The sequence below is a fragment of the Canis lupus genome, chromosome 37 (assembly GCF_003254725.2).
Source record: "Canis lupus dingo isolate Sandy chromosome 37, ASM325472v2, whole genome shotgun sequence".
Classification (NCBI taxonomy): Eukaryota; Metazoa; Chordata; class Mammalia; order Carnivora; family Canidae; genus Canis; species Canis lupus.
In genome coordinates this window covers 550,374-569,550 of record NC_064279.1, presented here as the reverse complement: position 1 = coordinate 569,550, position 19,177 = coordinate 550,374, and the positions used below count along the sequence as shown (strand labels likewise).

Below are 19,177 nucleotides of genomic sequence, written 5' to 3'. Positions count from 1 at the left end.
AAACAACAAATGTTTGAGAGGATGTGGAGAAAGGGGAACCCTCTTACACTGTTGGTGGGAATGTGGACTGGTGCTGCCACTCTGGAAAACTGTGTGGAGGCTCCTCAAAGAGCTAAAAATAGATCTGCCCTATGACCCAGCAATTGCACTGCTGGGGGTTTACCCCAAAGATACAGATTCAGTGAAACGCCGGGACACCTGCACCCCGATGTTATAGCAGCAATGTCCACAATAGCCAAACTGTGGAAGGAGCCTCAGTGTCCATCGACAGATGATGGATAGAGAAGATGTGGTCTATGGATATAGTGGGATATTCCTCAGCCATTAGAAACGACAAATACCCACCATTTGCTTCGATGTGGATGGAGCTGGAGGGTATTATGCTGAGTGAAATAAGTCCATTGGAGAAGGACAATCATTATATTGTTTCATTCATATGGAGAATATAAAAAATAGTGAAAGGGATTATAGGGGAAAGGGGGGAAAATTAGTGGGAAATATCAGTGAGGGAGACAGAACATGAGAGACTCCTCACTCTGGGAAACGAACAAGGAGTAGTGGAAGGGAGGTGGGCGGGGGGTTGGGGTGACTGGGTGATGGGCACTGAGGGGGGCACTTGGGATAGGATGAGCACTGGGTGTTATACTATATGTTGGCAAATCGAACTCCAATAATATAAATATAAATATGGATAGATTAGATAGATGATAGATAGATAGATAGATGATAGATAATTTAAAAAATAAGTATTGTGTTCTTCATCTCTGATTGGTTATTTTTTGTCTCTTTGTTAAGGGTTTCACTGATGTCCTCCACTCTTTTCTTAAGTCCAATGAGTATCTTTACGATCATTATTTTAAATTCTCTTTCAAGGATTTACTTATATCTGTCTTCACTTATGTTTTTTTGTTGTGGCTTTGTCCTGTTCCTTTATTTGGGACATATCTGTCTCCTCATTTTGTCCAAGTCTTTGTGTCTGTTTCTCTGTGTTAGGAAAATCAGCAACATCTCTTGCTTTTGAAGTGATGGCCTTATGAAGTGAGGTCCTGTAGTGCCCTGCAGTGTAGTGTCCCCCGTTCCCCAGGACCTGGTGCTTTAGGGAGTGTCTCCTGTGTGTGTTGCATGTGCTCTGCTATTGATTCCTGGCCTCTTTTCCTTCAGTCCAGTTGTCTGCAGAGCCCCTATGTACATCTGCAGGGGCTGTTTGTTATGCTGTCTTTAAAGGAGGGGAATCTGCTTCCTAATGCCTTCCAAGTTCTCTCAGAGCAGCCCACTGATTTTTATAATTCCAGGCTTTAAGTCCTGTTGATTGTAAGAATTCACAAAATCCAGCCTCTCTTACTTTCAAAGGCAAATGTTATGGGGACTCGTCTTCCCTGTTCAGGCTCCTTATAGTGAGTATTTTTTTAAGGGGAAAATACACAGAGAAAGATACACTGATGCATTAGTATATTGAAGTAAATCTGTATTTTATTGGTCCTGAGATGTGTATGGTGTTGTGGTGAGATCATGAGCTCTAGAGCCAGATTGCCTATATTCTAATACTGCACCCTCATTTCCTAGTGTGTAACAAAGTTAACTTCTACATATCTCAGCTTCCTAATGTTTAAAATGGTGAAAACAGTGCTTAACATAAAATTGATGATGGTTCATTGATATGTGACATGAAAAGTCTTTAGAAGAGTACCTGGCACATAATTTATTCATTTGAAAAATAACACATATTTATATTGGGTTTGTTTTTAGTTAACATGTAATGAATGTCCATTGGGCTGTGAAGCTTGGAGACTAATAAAGTCCTAGAGGGCAAGGGCTGTGTCTATATCATTGACCTGCATCTTCAGCACTAAGCATGGTGCCTGACAAGTAGTGGATGCCTAAGTGAATGAAATCAGACAGATTTGGGTTCCAATCATAGCTTTGCCATCTATAAAGACCTGCCTCGGTTACTTGACCTCTCAGCTATAAAATCAGGGTAACTTCATAGGTTTGTTGTGAGGATAAAGTATGCATATAAAGTACTTTAGTACCCGTCACACACTGCATCAGAGATGTTCGCTATTAGCAGGAATTCAAATGCTGATAGACTATGGAACTGAGAGTTTGTGATGTCAACCTATTCAACAGTCTGTCACAGCTATCGCTGGAAACCCCTGCCCAGAAAGCAGTCTGTAATCACATCCATTTCCTCACTTTCCTCATCTTCCTCCTGATAACTGAACCCCCCAAAATAAGCTTCTGAGTCTTCTTTTGATTGTTCTAGTGTGGAACGCACTGTTGCATGGCTACCCAACAGTTATTCCATTCTCTCTTGCTTTCAGGACCCCAGTTTGTTTGGAATTAGGGGATAGTTAGATTTTTGTTCCCAGCCCTTCATCCTCTCTCTAATAGAATTGTACATCCACACCTTTTGGTGTGTGACTTTGTAGCACTTTCCACTGGAGTAGGCCGAGTATATATCCTTGCCCAGTGTGTTTTGGAACTGGCCAGTTTGTTTGGGAAATGGAATGTTACTGTACATGACATGAGCAGAGATTCTAAATGTGTTTATGTGTGTGATTTTATCCGGCTTCTTGTGTGCCTACCGTTTGCCATGAGACTATGCCAGGGACATCAGCAATACCAGAACAAGAATATGAATAGGGCAGACATGAAAACACACACAGTACTTTATCCAAGCCTAGTTGATCCCAGCCAAACCCAGGAGAATCACAGATGACCTATGTGCTCATAAGTGAGGAACAAACTCTTGTTCTAATAAGCCACTAAGATTTGGGGAGTTACTTATTATGAAGCATCATCACAGTGAAAGATGGCTAATATAGGCACTAGTCTGACCTCCTCCAGAAGATGAATCATAATTAATCTAAGCTAACCTTGTTGTTCTTGTCCATACAAGAGAATTTCCCAGATTTGCTTGGAGCTAAAGGTGGCCAAATGACCCAGTCTTGGCCGGTGAAATATATGATGATATCTACTGGGGACTTCTGGGAAAGCTTTGACCTCCACGATAAAAAGCACTGTAGGGGCTGAAAATGGTCTTTTCCTCTTATTTCTTGCTTGAAATTTCAGTGGGCATTTTGGGGCCATAATTTGAAAACACAAAGATGAAAAACTAACAACTATGGATGATGGAGCAAACAAATAAAAGTCTAGGCTCCTGACGACATGGCTTAGTGGTTGACCAACATCAGCAATCACCTATCTTTGCACTTGTTATTTAGTCAGATATTTTGCTTCCTGCTTTCTAAACCATTCCTAACTTACTAGAGCTGAAATATGTCAGTTTCATTATCTTAATCACCATTTCTCTGAGGTGAGTGAGGAAAAAGTAAAGGGAGCTAGGTAATCACAAGTCTCCTCACAAGCCTTAGGAAACTTTGTTAGTTTATTAGAGCCTGATGTGTGTGTGTAGTCTTTGTTTGTTTTTCCTGTGTTGCCTCTATGTCAAATGTTTGTAATAACAGCAATTAGCTTATGGTCACTTTTAACCAAAAATGTGGTGGGAACTGATTTGGATACAGAAAAGTACATCCTGACCAACACTGGAGACCATTATGTCAAATGGGGATTTCTGAAAAGGAAGTTGTGTCAACTATAGAGTCATAGTAAGAGCATATGTTAGATGGTTGCCAGAGAGTGAGCTGCCAAAAGTATTCAAGAAATATGTGATGTATGTAATACGTATCTTCAACTTGCACAAGCCGTGTCCTCAGTTTAAATTTGGAGTATGCGTGGATTGCTACCAAATGAAGAGCAAAAATTGCCAACAGGGTGCCATCTACAAGATTTTTCCTTGGGTGGGATGAGTGAAGAGTCAGGTATATGAACCAAGGAACTTGATGTCTACACAGATCACCCTTAGAAAAGTTCTCTTTAATGTTGGAGACTATTCATTTTGTAAGAACAAAATGTGGGAAAAAGGCAAATTGTCCTTGTTAAAGCAGATATTTCAAGCTCTTCTCAAAGCCAGCCTCAGAGACATAGAGCAGACTCCTTTAGTTAGAGAAAAAGCTAGCTTTGATGCTGCGCTCTTGTAAAATCCCTCAGTGTTGGAGACGGCAGCTGTGGATGAGAGTGCAGCCTCCGAGCCAGCCAACAGCATAAAATTGACCTGTCCAACCAGCACTTTTCCTTTAAATTAGCCAGCAGACTTTACCAGAGAGAATGTCAACAAAGAAAACAGACAGAATGGACACAAGAATACACAAAAAATTCTTGATATCTTTGCTTCTTCGATAGAAAATAAGACTTGCTCTGATTTATGTGAGAACCCCAAGAAATGATGACAAGCACAACATTCTGATACTCCTCACTATTGGCTGCATGGCCATTGTTTACTGTGCTTGCAAGATTTCGACAATAAGAGGAGCTGGAATGTGCTCAGGAAGTATTGGAAACAAAAGCAGCCAGTAATGTTGTCTGGATGCATCATAAATTGAACACTGAATCTTGTTGTTGTTGTTGTTGTTGTTTTATGATAGTCACACAGAGAGAGAGAGAGAGGCAGAGACACAGGCAGAGGGAGAAGCAGGCCCCATGCATCGGGAGCCCGACGTGGGATTCGATCCCGGGTCTCCAGGATCGCGCCCTGGGCCAAAAGCAGGTGCCAAACCACTGCGCCACCCAGGGATCCCTTTGTCAAAGAGTCTGGTGACCAGTTAGTTGATCTAGTTAATTGTGGGATGTGTTAGTCTATTTGGGCTGCTATAACAAAATCCCGTACACTGGAGAGCTTAAAAGCAAGCATTTATTTCTCACAGTTCTAGAGACTGAGAAGCCCAAGATCAAGGGGCTGAAAGATTTGGTGTCTGGTGAGGGCCACTTCTATGTTCATAGGCAACTATATTCCTGCTATGTCCTCATAGGACAGAGGCAAGGGAACTTTCTGGGGACTTTTATAATGGCACTAATGAATTAATAAGGGCAGAGCCTAATCAACTCCCAAAGGCCCCACCTCTAAATATCATCACATGGGGAGATTAGATTTAAAAAATGAATTTGGGGGAACACATTCAGTCTATAGCAAGGACCAATGAAATCATCACTGAAGTCACTACAGGAGACTTTTGAAGTGGATTTGAAGGAGTTCCACATTTCTTGAAAAATGAAAAGGAATTAGTGATGTTGAAATTTAAGGGCTAGCCATGAAGAAGAAATTTTAGAGATATGATGTCTTCCAGGTTTGATGATCTCAGGGACAACATTCCACTGCTTGAATACACCAGGTGAGATGGTGAACTAACTGTATTTTCACTCTAGGCTACCAAAATACTTTGGCCAGATTGAGGTCCCAAGATGTATAATGCAGATAATTACTCTGGAAAATAAAAACTGTGGAGTAACATCTTTACTGAGACATATCTGATGCAGCTGATGTCATTGTCTATGTGAGAAATTCAAAAGGACAGTGTGACTGAGAAGTCCTTAAAACTGTTCAAGATGGAGATTCTCACCATAAAGCAATTTATTGAAGGAAAAGAGAAACCAAGAGCCTTCTGGTACATACATACTAGGTATGTTTATCAGAAAAGAGACCAAGAAGTCATGAGCATTTCTTTAAGAGTCATCAGAAAAGCGAGCTCAGGAAGAACCAGCAACCATGACCTGGTGTTTAGACCCATCACTACGAAAGCAGCTTCATTAAGAGTATGAAGCTGAAGGCTGGGCAACTGAAAGTTAGCAGAGATGTGGTAATTATCCCAGTAGGAACTCCGTATTATGTTCATGACCTATTTAACTGTATCGGTTGGCTGATGATTTTCTTTCTCCAGAGCGCGTTAAACAATGCTCCTGGCATACTCAGTAATTCTGTCATCTGTCACAGATTTATGCTAATCATGAAGACACATTACAGGTGAAGAATGTTATCTACTGTGGCTTCTGCTATACGAAAAGCCAGCAAATCCAGTTTCATCAAACTCTGAAGGTCCCAGAGATGCTGTAACCTTGGAACAATGGAAGTGATTTATTGGTAGCTGTTAAAACTCCAGGTAGGATTCCTGTGGATTTTAAGAATCAAGTTTCCTCATTTAAAAAAAAATCACACCTGACTTTTGAGGGTACTCTGATAATGTATATTTCTAGTGTTTAGAGACACTAAATATATGTGTGTAGTAAATAGTCACAGAACATGCATCCTTAAACTGTGACTTCTCACCTAGTGCAGTTTTTACCAACTTGCAAAAACAAAATCTCTTACTAGCTTTGGTGCAATACCTACAGTTACTCCATAGCTACTTATTTGGATAGTGTAGACAAAATGCATTTACAACTATTAGGAAACACTTTGCAGTTTATTTGGGTTGAATTTTGTTCCATGTTTGTCTAAGTACCCCTTCCTCTGTCATATAAGATTCAGAAGAACAATAGAGGAAATCAATAGCTAATGATAGAGTTTTTATTATATTGCATAGGATTGACATTATAGAGTAGAAATTTACTTCTGTAAAATTCTGGGGGTTAATAATCTTTTTTAAATAAAGTTTTTTACTTAAATGAAGCTTTGCTGGTTTTAAGTGTTAAGTATTTTTGCATTATTCACATAATTTTTAAAAGCTTGCAAAATACCTGTGCTAAAATAAAAGTGACATCAAACCATGTAAGGCAGAAACTAACAGATTTGCAAAGAGAAATAGATGAATTTATTATCATGATTTGAGGCTTCAGCACCACTCTGTCAGAATGGATAGAGAAAGCAGGCAAAAGATAGTAAGGACATAGTTGAATTCAACATGATCATCGATCAACTGGATATAATCTCCATCTACAGACCACTTTATCCAACAATAGCAAAATCCATATTCTTCTTAAGCTCACATGAAATGTTCACATAGGTAGACTGCATTCAGAACCTAAAACACCTTAATAAATTTAAAAGAATAGAAATCAAACAATATCTTCTCTTAGATCACAATGGAGTTATCTAGAAACCAATAACAGGAAGATAATAGGAAAATCCTCAAACATATGGAAATTAAACAGGACACTTTTTAAAATTTTTATTTATTTATGATAGTCACAGAGAGAGAGAGAGAGAGAGAGGCAGAGACACAGGAAGAGGGAGAAGCAGGCTCCATGCACCGGGAGCCCGATATGGAATTTGATCCCAGGTCTCCAGGATCACGCCCTGGGCCAAAGGCAGGCGCCAAACCGCTGCGCCACCCAGAGATCCCAACAGCACACTTTTAAATAACACATTGGTCAAAGAAGGTATCTCAAGAGAGGTTTAAAAAATACTTCAACTACATGAAAATGAAAACACAACTTACTAAGTACATAGGATGTGGTGAAAGCAGCACTTACAGGGGATATTTATAGCATTGAATACATATATTAGAAAAGAAGAAATTTCTACTATCAATACATTTCCATCTTAGGAAATCAGAAAAAGAAGAGCAAATTAAATCTAAAGTAAATAGAAAAAAAGAAATAATAAGAATTAGAGTAGAAATCGATGAAGTGGAAAGCAGGAAACCAACAGAGAAAATTAATGAACCCAAGAGCTGTTTCTTTGAAATGATGAGTTAAATTAGTAAGCCTCTAGTCAGATGAATAAAAACAGGACACAAATTATTAATATAAAAAATAAAAGGACATCATTATAGATTCCATGGGCATTAGAAGGATAATCAAGGAATAGTATGAACAATTCTATGGCCCACAAATTTGATAACTTAGATTAAATGGATCCATTCCTTGAAAGACATCATATGCTAAAACTCACACAAAAAGAAATAGGTGAAACAAATAGACCTGTGTCTATTAAAGAAATTGAATCAGTAACTAATAGACTTCCAAAACAGAAAGCCTCAGGTACATTGGTGAATTCTACCAAACTTTTAAGGAAGAAATTATACCAATCCTCTACATTTTTTTCAGAGGAGAGGAGCAAAGGGAATACTTCCTAACTCATTCTATGAGGCCAGCATTGCCCTAAAACCAAAATTCATTTTAAAAACTACAGATGAATGAATAGCTCTTGTGACAAAGATACAAAAATCTCCAACAAAATATTAGTAAATCAAATCCAATAGTGTATTAAAAGAATTGTATACCACCACCAAGAGGGATTTATCTCAGGTATACAAGGCTGATTCAACGTTTGAAAATCAATTAATGTAATCCATTACATCAATAGGCTAATAAAGAACAAACTAATGATTGTATTAATAGGTGCAGAAAAAGCATTTGACAAAATTTAACACCAATTCATGATAAAAACTCAGTAAACTAGGGATAGGGAAACCTTCCCCAACTTCACGAAAAATAATAATTTAAAAAACCCTCAAAACTCTATAGCTAACATCATACTTAATGGGAGAAATTTGAAATTTTCCCACTAAGATCAAGTACAAGGCAAGGATATCCCCTTTAACTACTCTTTCAACACTGTACTGGAAGTTCTAGCAAATACAACAACAAAAGGAAATAACAACAACAACAAAAAAAGGAAATAAAAGATGTACAGATGGGGAATGAAGAAATAAAACTGTCTTTGCTCACAGATGACATGATTGTCTACATAGAAGATCTGAAGGAATCAACAAAAAGCTCCAGGAACTAATAAGCAATTATAGCAAGGTTGCAGGATACAAGGTTAATACACAAAAGTCCATCGTTGCCCTACGTATTAGCAATTAACAAGGAGAATTTGAAATTGAATTTCAAATTTACCTAATACCATTTAATATCCAAAAAAATGAAATACTTAGGTATAAATGTGACAACATATGCACAAGACATATATGAAGAAAACTACAAAATTCTGATAAACAAAATCAAAGAAGTACTGTATAGATAGTCTATACTCATGATTTGGAAGACTCAATATTGCTATGGTGTCCATTCTTCTCAACCTCATCTATAGATTCAATGAAATCCCAATCAAAATCCTAGCTAATTATTTTGTGATTATCAACACACTCGTTCTAAAGTGTGTATGAGGAGGCAAAGACCCAGAATAGCCCATACAATATTAAAGGAGAACAAAGTTAAAGGATTGACACTACCCAATTTCTAGACTTACCATAAAGCTATAAAGCTGTGTGGTATTGGTTAAAGAACAGATCAATAGAACAGAGGAACAGAATAGAAAGCCAAGAAATAGATAAATAATGCCAACTGATCCTTGACAAAGGAGAGTCTTTTCAATAAACGGTGCTGGAACAACTGAATTTCCATATACAAAAAAAGAAAATCTAGACACAGACCTTATGCCTTTCACAAAATTAAATCAAAATGGATCACAGGCTTAAGTGTGAAATGCAAAACTATAAAACTCTTAGAAGATAATGTAGGAGAAAACCTAGATAACCTTGGGCATAACAATGACAAGATACAATACTGAAGACACAATCTGTGTAAAAAGAATTGGTAAATTGGATTTTATTAAAATTAAAAACTCATGCTCTGGGAAAGACAATGTCAAAAGAATGATAAAGCCATAGGCTAGGAGAAAAATATTTGCAAAAGATACATCTGATAAAGGACTTATCCAAAATATAAAAGAACTCTTAAAAATCAACCACAAAAAAACAACCTGATTTTAAAAAGAGCCAAAGACTTAAACAAACACATCATCAAAGAAGATAGTCATATGACAGATAAGCATATGAAAAGATGTTTCCCATCATAAGTCATCAGGGAAATCCAAATTAAAACTGTGAGAGGCCACTGCACTCCTGTTAGAGTGGCCAAAATCTGGATTATGGATAGCACCAAATGTCGGTGAGGATGTGGAATGATCGAAACTCTCATTCATGAATAGTGGAAATGCAAAATTGTACAGCCACTTTGGAAGTCATTTGGTGGTTTTTTGTAAAACTAAACATACTCTTACCATATGATCCAGCAATTGTACTCCCTTGGTATTTACTCAAAGGAGCTGAAATCTTATGTCTACCCAAAAATCTGCACACAGATGTTTATAACAACTTTATTCATAATTGCCAAACCTTAAAGCAACCAAGATATCTTCAGTAGGTGAATCGATAAACTATGCCCAGACAATGGCATAGTATTCAGCACTAAAAAGAAATGAACCATTAAACCATAAAAAGGCATGGAGTAACCTTAGATACTACATAGTGACTAAGTTACTAAGTGAAGGAGACAATCTGAAAAGGCTACATACTGTATTATCCTAACTGTATAATATTCTGGAAAAGGTATTATGTCACCCATAATTATGGAGACAGTAAAAAAAATCAGTGGTTGTAGGGCACTGTAGTTGTGGGGAGGATACAAAATCTCATCTTAGATTGTCCCATACTCAATTAGCTCACTTGCTACTGCCATTTCCCAGGATTCAATTTATGCCATATGGCAACAAGTGCAGCCTCAATGCATCCTTAACACATTTTTTCCAACTGGTCTGATTTAAGAATTTGTAACATCTTCATGTTATAAGAAATTGAATGAAAGATACAGCAACTATTACAATTAATTAACATTACATTGGCAGTATTGGGTGCTTACATAAAAGTGCACAGAACTTATTCCGGTGAAAAGGATTCTGGTTTTGTAATCAAAGAGCTGAATTAGAATTTGAGTTGTATCATTTATTGATATATGCCTTTGAATAAGTCACTTAACTTCTTCTGGGCTATACTTACCATTCTTCTGACTACTGCATAGTTACAGAGACCAGTGAGGTATTCAATGGGCATTGTATTTGGTAAATTGCAGAGGGGTGTGTGGATAGACAGGTTTCTACTGATAATACATATCCTCAGAACAGATGTGTGCAGTGACAGAGTGAGGTAGCAATTTGCACGTGGTTGTTCTGGGGAAGGACATCTGATTAGAGTCTTCTCCTACTATTTCACATGAAATATATGCCCTTATGTAATGATGATGAGCCTGCTCTCAAACTGTAAGATGTAGTGTCAGATCCCACTGGCCTATGACAAATTGACCATATGCACTGTTGCAACTTAGAGACATGGCTTGCATTTTACCCTTTGACAAAGAATAAACTTAAAAACTCGTTGAGTGAAATGAACTTGGGGGCATCGGAAATTTCCAGGCACTCCTTGATATGATTAGAATATTGTGGGTGTTTTCAGGGAGATAACGTTTCCCTGGATTTCCTTGGGATCCAGTAGAAAGCCCAACACTCTTCACATACCATAAGAATTAGATCTGTATCTATGTGTCTGGTTAAATACTCAGATATGGGGATCCCTGGGTGGCGCAGTGGCTTGGCGCCTGCCTTTGGCCCAGGGCGCGATCCTGGAGACCCCGGATCGAATCCCACATCGGGCTCCCGGTGCATGGAGCCTGCTTCTCCCTCTGCCTGTGTCTCTGCGCCTCTCTCTCTCTCTGTGACTATCATAAATAAATAAAAATTAAAAAATAAATAAATAAATAAATACTCAGATATGAAATGATAATACAATTTCTTTTATTTCCCTGAGAGAGCCAAATGGTTACAAAACAGCCTAGGTCCCTATGTTAAGGCACAGTGTGCAGGTCAACTGATGGCAATGCTCTCTCCAAGTGGAGATATGATATGAAGCCCAGGCTTTGGCACCACCTCTACGTCATAACAGCTATGACACATGGGGCTATAGGGTCTTTGGAGATATTTCACTTATACAAAGAGCAGGGACTCAGCTCATTATATTTCTAAGAAGGCTATTTCAGGAGGGCGAGGGATGGCTGCCTTCTTCACTTTTCATCATCACTAGCCTATAGTGCCCAGACATTTGTGTAATGTAGTAGGCTTCCCTAGTTTATTAATATATTCAATAATGAATTATTGCTATAAAACTATTACCATCTTTAAAAAAAAAATCTCTGCTTTACTCAAGTGGAAATTGCCCTTAAAGAAAGGGCAAGATTGGGGTACCTGGAGGGCTCATTTGGTTAAACAGCTGCCTTCCTCTCAGGTCATGATCTCATGGTCCTGGGATGGAGCCCTGCCTTGGGCTCTCTGCTCAGCAGGGAGTCTGCTTCTCCTTCTCCCTCTGTGTTCTCTCTCTCTCACACTTTCCCACCCTCTTTCTTGCAGTCAAATAAATAAATGAAATCTTTAAAAAAAAAAAATGAAAGGGCAAGATTGCCTCAGGGTCACACAAAGAGTGAGGCATAGACTCCAGACAAGGGCCTCTGCCTCCCAAATGTTATATCACATAGCTATACAAATGGATTCACAGTAACATTTTCCCTTAATTACAGTAATTCAACTTAGAACAGATATAATCCTTCATGCACAGATTGTAGTCAAAATCAAAATCTCTCTATCACGAGTAAACACCTTTAAAAATTATTATCATCTTAATTGCAAAAGGTATTATGTAGTACTCTTGCAGTCAAGGACCTTCAGAGCTGGAAGTCACCTCAGAAATGACCATCTCTTTCCACTTTACTGATGAGGAAGCAGATGCTATGGGAGTTTCAGTGATTTTTTTTCCAAGCAGTTCAGCAGAGCCACTGTGACTGAGTCAGGGATTGAGCTATCCTTTTTTTTTTTTTTTTTTGCCCTCCAAGAGTGGCCTGAGAGTAGATCCCATAACACCCTGAATTGTAAATGTGAACCCATAGTGACTGGCATACAGATTGCTCCTGCTAGAGATCTTCCAAAAGATGTAGAGATATTCAAGATGATTTAATTTCCCATTAAGAGAAGACCTTGAATGTGTGAGGAGACAAAGGCAAAATATGGAATAGCAATTATCCTTAGCTCTAGATACTCCCAATTTTTGGATATACCAGTTAAAGGTGTACTTTCTGTGTAGTTTGGTCCCAATAGCCAGTCAGACATCTCTCTGCTCCTTTATTTGAGGGACCTGAACATATTGGTATATATTTTGTAGTGTTCAGTGTAGTGTTCAATGTTTTCTTTAGGTTTTCTTATATAGTCAATAGGATATTTTCTACCAAATTAATGATTTGGGGGATGAGAGGAGTGTTACACATTGGATACACTAGACGGTGGAGTGGAATGAATTTGGGTATATTTAATTATCAAGAATTCCAAAACTCAGGGCAGCCCGGGCGGCTCAGTGATTTGGCGCCGCCTTCAGCCCAGGGCGTGATCCTGGGGACCCAAGATCAAGTCCTGCATCGGGCTCCCTGCATGGAGCCTGCTTCTCCCTCTGCCTGTGTCTCTCCCTTTCTGTGTGTCTCTCATGAATAAATAATCTTTAAAAGAAAAAAAAAGAATTCCAAAAATCTGCCAAATTATGGAGACAGAGCAGAAAGGCAGAACAGACTGTGTCACATAGCGAGAATCATTTGAGCTGGAGTGCTTAGTGCCCTGAATGCAGGAGACATGGGAATGCTAAGTCTCTTAGGATTCAACTTGAAGGATGAAAACTGGTTCAGATGAAATAGAATAGGAGAACAAGATAAATACAAAGGAGGACAAAGGCGCAGAGAGTAAGGGGTTAAGGAGAGTGCTGTCATTAAAGCTAAAACTAAATAAATTGCTTAGGAGGAAGTGGTAGCTGGGAAAGCCAAGGGTTTAGGAGGTTTAGGAAGAAAGAAGGAAGTCATCAGGAGGCATTATGAGGTGAGGAATCTGAGCAGTTCTGATGACAAACTAAAGCTAGCGAGACAGGTTGCAAGCACTTGGTCCTGTAGCAATAGATATAGCAGTAGAATTTTTATATACTTTTTTGAATTGTTTAATATTTTTATTTTGAAAACTTTCAATTTACAGAAAATTTGTAAGAGGAGAACATTAAATATCATATGCCCCTTTCCTAGACTTACCAGTGGTTAACATTTTGCTAGATTTGCTTCTATCTCATATGCATCTTTATTTAATGAAACATTTATATTACCTGTGAATTTTAAATGGTTTGTGTTACATTTCACACTTAAATATTTCATTATTTATTTTCCAAGAACAAGGGCATGACAACATGACTACAATTCACTTATCACCTTCAGGAAATTTAATGTTGATATAATCTTATCTCTAAAATTTATATATATGCCAATTTCCCCAGGGATACCAAAATGTCCCCAAAATTTGTAGCTTTTTCTCCTTCCTCCAATCCAATATCCAACCAAGGATCACACATTGCATTTAGTTGTATCTCTTGTAGTCTCCTTTAGTCTACAATAGTTACTTACCTTTATTTCTTTCAAGACTGCCCACTTTGAGTCCAGATCTGTTTTGCCGAATGTCCCTCAATTTGGACTTGTCTGTTTTCTCCTGTTGAATTCAGATTAGACACTTTTTGTAGCAATACCATATAAATGGTACTGGAGACAAGCTTTACAGTAAGTCACAATGCACAAAAGTCCTACAATCCTTCTGATTCTACTTGTCATCTTGAATATGTGTTTTGTGAAGAAGAAATGGGATGTGCTGAAAGCTGATCTAGACCTCCATGGCATAAATTGGATTCATCTCAAAATTCTACTTCACTCTGTGCTACATGTAGTTCAGGAATCAGAAGGCTGGATTCTGTTACTGATAATCAAATCTTTTTCACTCTAAAGCTTATACTTTGTACTTTCTTTTGTCTTAAGGAACTGATTTATAAAACATATACAATATGTTTGGCAATATAAGTATCAAGAATTAACCTCACGATAAGTCTGAGTCTTACTGTAATTCATCTTCAAGCGAAAGTGAAATCCTTTCACTGTTCAAGGCAATACATTTTAGCCAGGGTGGCTAAATCTGCCAACTGGTTTGCTTAACATTTATGAAAAAATTTGTATTTTTGTGACGATCTTTATCATACATGATTGTATTTAATGCTCAGAATGATCCTGTGAGGTTGTGAGATGACTGGGCCTCAAAGAAGAGATACAGTTGGTCCTAATTTCCAGTGAGACTCACATCTTTGCTTGTTGGGGCTGGTTTGCAGTCACACATACACTACCTTCCCCTCTGCCTGAGAAAGGTGGCAGTTTCAGAACCGGTTACTGGAATGATCAGGTTACCAGAGAAATCAAGTTAATTGAAATCTTTGAATCGACAATTTTTGTAGAAAAATGGCCAGTTCTAAAACAAAAATCTCACTTTAATATGTTGTTTTAATTGCATGTTACCTAATAAATTAGGACATCCATTTACTCACTCACTGAGTTTTCAAATTTTCATTTGGAACTCACTTAGCTAAATATACGTTGACAAGTTGGATATGATACCTGTTAGGATATATGAATATTTACATGTCCTTATATTCAGGTCTTTGTACAAAAAGATTTAAGATCTCTTACAGAAATACATGTTGTCTAGCAAAAAAATAATAAGAAAAAAGTAAGTAAACAATTAAAGTCAAAGAAAAAAGAATGCCAACAATGATATTAAAATGCAACACAAAGTGTAAGCCGTGAGATTTTGTTTTAAAGGTTGAAGATACTTGAGTGTAAGTGTGATCTTATGCCAAGGGGAAAGAAGAAAGTGAAAATTAAAGATAGAAGAGTTGGAGGTGATGATTGCTGGAGCAAGCTCCCAAGCAGATTGGAAAGAATGGGGTCAAAACCAAGAGGGTGGGAGTGAGAATTAGTTCCTCATGAACTCAAAGGATTTGCTTGTGGATAAAGCACAAGGATGAAGCAGCAGTGGTTTTTTTCAGTGTGAAACAGAAAGTAAGTCGACCTCCTCTCCTGGTGCTGAGGAGTGTGGGGAGTGGACAGCAGCCTCAAATATCCAGTGAAGCACTGTATTCTAAGATTGGAAAACACAGACCGTATTCAATTTTCTTTAGCTACCCCCACCGACTAAAACTCATGGACTGTGTTGTCTGTGCTGCAGAATATGTAGCTCCTCATTGGTTTCTGGGAGTACTCAGGGCCTGGGAAATAGATTTGATTAGATAGGAGGAAATTTATAAACCTACCGTCTCATCATCTTTACCCTGTGGTCTCCTTCATTCAACAAATGAAAGTGCCACTTATGTGTCATGAAGTCTGCTCCTCATTCCATTTTTTGCTTTTGCTCATAATTTCTAGGGGAAATTACTGATGAGGAGTTCTAATTCTAGTCTGTTCTCTTGGGTAAAATCTGCAGAGATTCAGATCAAGTGCATCTCAAGCCTAAGTAGGTGCAGGATCTTCTTTCCTATTCAGAAATAAAATCTTTTAAGCTGTTTGTTTGCTCCTGTCTCCAGTGCCAAAGGAGGCTGTAATTAAGCAGAAAAACCACACATACATTTTTGAGTAGGGCTAATAGACGTCTGGGTATATTAGAGAATCACAATTTGAGAGCTCACCCTCCCCCCACCCAAAATCTTCAGAGGACCATCTAACAAAATACAGCCCTTTTATTTTAGAGGTAAAAAATTTAAGTCCTCAGATAACTTAATACAAGCACACGTGTAGAAAGAAGCTGAGCTGGAACTAGTAGTCTTCTGACTCCTAGATCAATGGAGTCTTTCTGGCCTAAGATACTGCTCACCAAATACAGCTTGACTACTGAACTCAAATTTCACAACGCAAACAGGCATTTCTGAGGGAACAAGAAGTTTAATTTTACCTTCCTATGTGAGCTAGAATATCAATATTTGCATTTAAAGTGATTGTTTTCAGAGCACTTACATTCGTCCTTCCGTTAAAGTAGGCAACCACTGAGTAACAAGGATTATCAAAACTCTACACAACAATGGGAGGAACTGGTGCACTTTCATGTCTGATTATTTCATTTTGGGAACTAAGTGCTCTGATCTCCCAAGGAGTTTCCAAGCCAGAGGTACATTATGCCTGAAGATGGAAAACTAAGATAGCTTTACCTCTACATATTTATAAACTGATACCACAAATTTAGTATTTGCAAGACCAGATTCTTGGCATTTGGGGGCATGGGGTGGGAGTGGCACTGTAATATACCATTCTGGCATCTTAGTTTTGTGGTCACAGAATATCAGAGCTGAAAGAGATCATTTAGTTCTGTAATTTAGAGGAAGGAACTATGATCCAGAGAGTAAGTGGTTTGCTCATGGTTTTAGAAAAGCAAAAGCAATTTGAACAGTTCAATCATTAATTACATCTCTCTGGCTGTTGTAGTTCAGATAAAATAGCCTCATAGAAAAATCAATGCCATTTATAAAACTTAGTTAACTTCAACCAAATGTTTTTTTTTTTTTAAAAAAAGATTTTATTTATTTATTCAGAGAGAGAGAGAGAGAAGCAGAGGGAGAAGCAGGCTCCATGCAGGGAGCCTGACGTGGGACTCGATCCCAGGTCTCCAGGATCACGCCCTGGTCTCCAGGATCACGCCCTGGGCTGCAGGCGGTGCTAAACCACTGAGCCACCAGGGCTGCCCTAATTTTAACCAAATGGTTATGTTTAACTTAATACGTTTTTTAAAAAGATTTTATTTATTTATTCATGAGACCTACACACAGAGAGGCAAAGACACAGGCAGAGGGAGAGCAGGCTCCCTGTGGGAAGCCTGATGCAGCACTTGATCCCAGAACCTCAAGATCACTCCCCAAGCCGAAGGCAGACGCTCAACCACTGAGCCATCCATGTGCCCCAACTTAATAACTTTCTGTTGAAGGCTACATTATAGTCATAGTGCAAAGACCCCTAATTACTTAAGATACATGATTACATTATAACACATTTTCTAATTTGTGCCAGTTTATGATAAAGAAAAAAACAGAGAAAAGCTGTTCACATTAACAGTGAGCTTATTCTAATTAATATGTAGGTGTTCATTTAGCTTATTTTTCATTAAAAATTTACTTAAAACCAAGTATATAATCTAATACAATATCTAAATTTTACATACTTTTCTTGTATTTGGAACGTAATAGTACTAGTCAGATAATTAGAACCATTTGCATACGGAGGAAGAGCTTCATTTTACATATGAGGGGCTAAAGCTCAGCAGATTGAAGGCCTTCAGCCAGGTAAGGAGCTAGCTAGCTCCTGTTTGTGGCTGGGACTATCTAAATCTGGGCTTTCTCCTTTCCTGTTTGTTTCATATCATGATCCCTTCCCAGTTACAGATGCCTTTGTAATGCTAAGTAGCTGTCTTAAGTGTCTGGGAGACCAGGTGTTATTCTAGAAACAGCACAGGATTTGGGATTTGATGGGGAAGGGTTTGTGTCTTAGCCCCACTTCTTGAGGCTTATGATCTAGATATAACTTACTTGCTCTCTCTGGAGCTAGTTTCCTTATTTGTCAAATTGGGGTGACTACCTGACATCGGGAGTTGTGGGGAAAGTGTGATGTGTGTGAAATGTGTGGCATGTGGTAAGTGGTTAACCTGTGGTCCATCCCCCATGAGGCTGAGGCTGTATACTTCCTGAAGTACAGGCTGCCCCAGTGAAAGCACCAAGTAGTAGGCTCATGCTGGACAGATAAATTAGATAAATGAGGGAGGAGACAAGGGGAATAAACTTTATAAGTTCACTTATGATGGGACTAGTTTTCTGTGGGGGGACAAAAACTGGAGGGCCAGAACTACAAATCTGCTGGACAGGTCCAGATTTTAATGACTACAGTGGCCATTTTCCTTTTATTTGTATAATTGTCTTTGGAAAAAGAAACAGTAATTTTTTTATATTGGAATAGGAAAAATTTGAGTAATTCTTCTCAACAGTGTTGTCATGTTTTAGTATTAGAGTGATCAGCCTTTTAGAAAAAATAATTAAGTCCACATTTACAAAGCAACTATTCAGACTGTGTAATAATCATTATTTTAAAAATATATGTTCCATATTTATTTGATTTGAAACAATGGAATCTTTCATCATATATATAGCTGCAAAAAAATAAGTTATTTCTTAAACTGGGAAGTACCATGTCAGTGTCTCAATATGGCAAAATAATAATGAAATTTGTTTGTAACTATGCCAAATGCCCCGCTTCCTAGGCTGAAAGGAAGCTGAGAATACTGGAGTCCTGGTCAGCCCCATCCCAGCTTACTTAGGGCAGAGGTTCCATGAGGAGAGATAAGCAAGGTCGAGGCTGTTGTCTCTCCCAGCTTGTAAAATAGTGTCTCTATGAGAGAAGGGCCATTGTGTCTATCCCTAGTTCTGGAGAAGTGGCTGACAGATTTTGCCCAGGGGCAGTCCATAAGAATAGACAGCTCTGACATTATTTGAAATAAAGTGCAAGCCTAAGGCTGTCCCTGAAAACAATGGAGGTTTTGGTGGTAGGTAATTAAAAAGAGGCTTGTAAGTAGCTCCATCAGTGCAATAAACTAAACCATGAACCAGCTAGTTTACCAGAAAGAAACAGTATGAGACAGCTATAA

The 19,177-nt window shown here is 38.3% G+C and overlaps 1 pseudogene; it reads left to right on the top strand.

Moving 5' to 3' along the window:
* The first annotated feature begins 2,089 nt into the window (after positions 1 to 2,089).
* LOC112656441 (lysine-specific demethylase 3A-like) lies at positions 2,090 to 5,927 on the top strand (annotated as a pseudogene).
* The last annotated feature ends 13,250 nt before the right edge of the window (positions 5,928 to 19,177 follow it).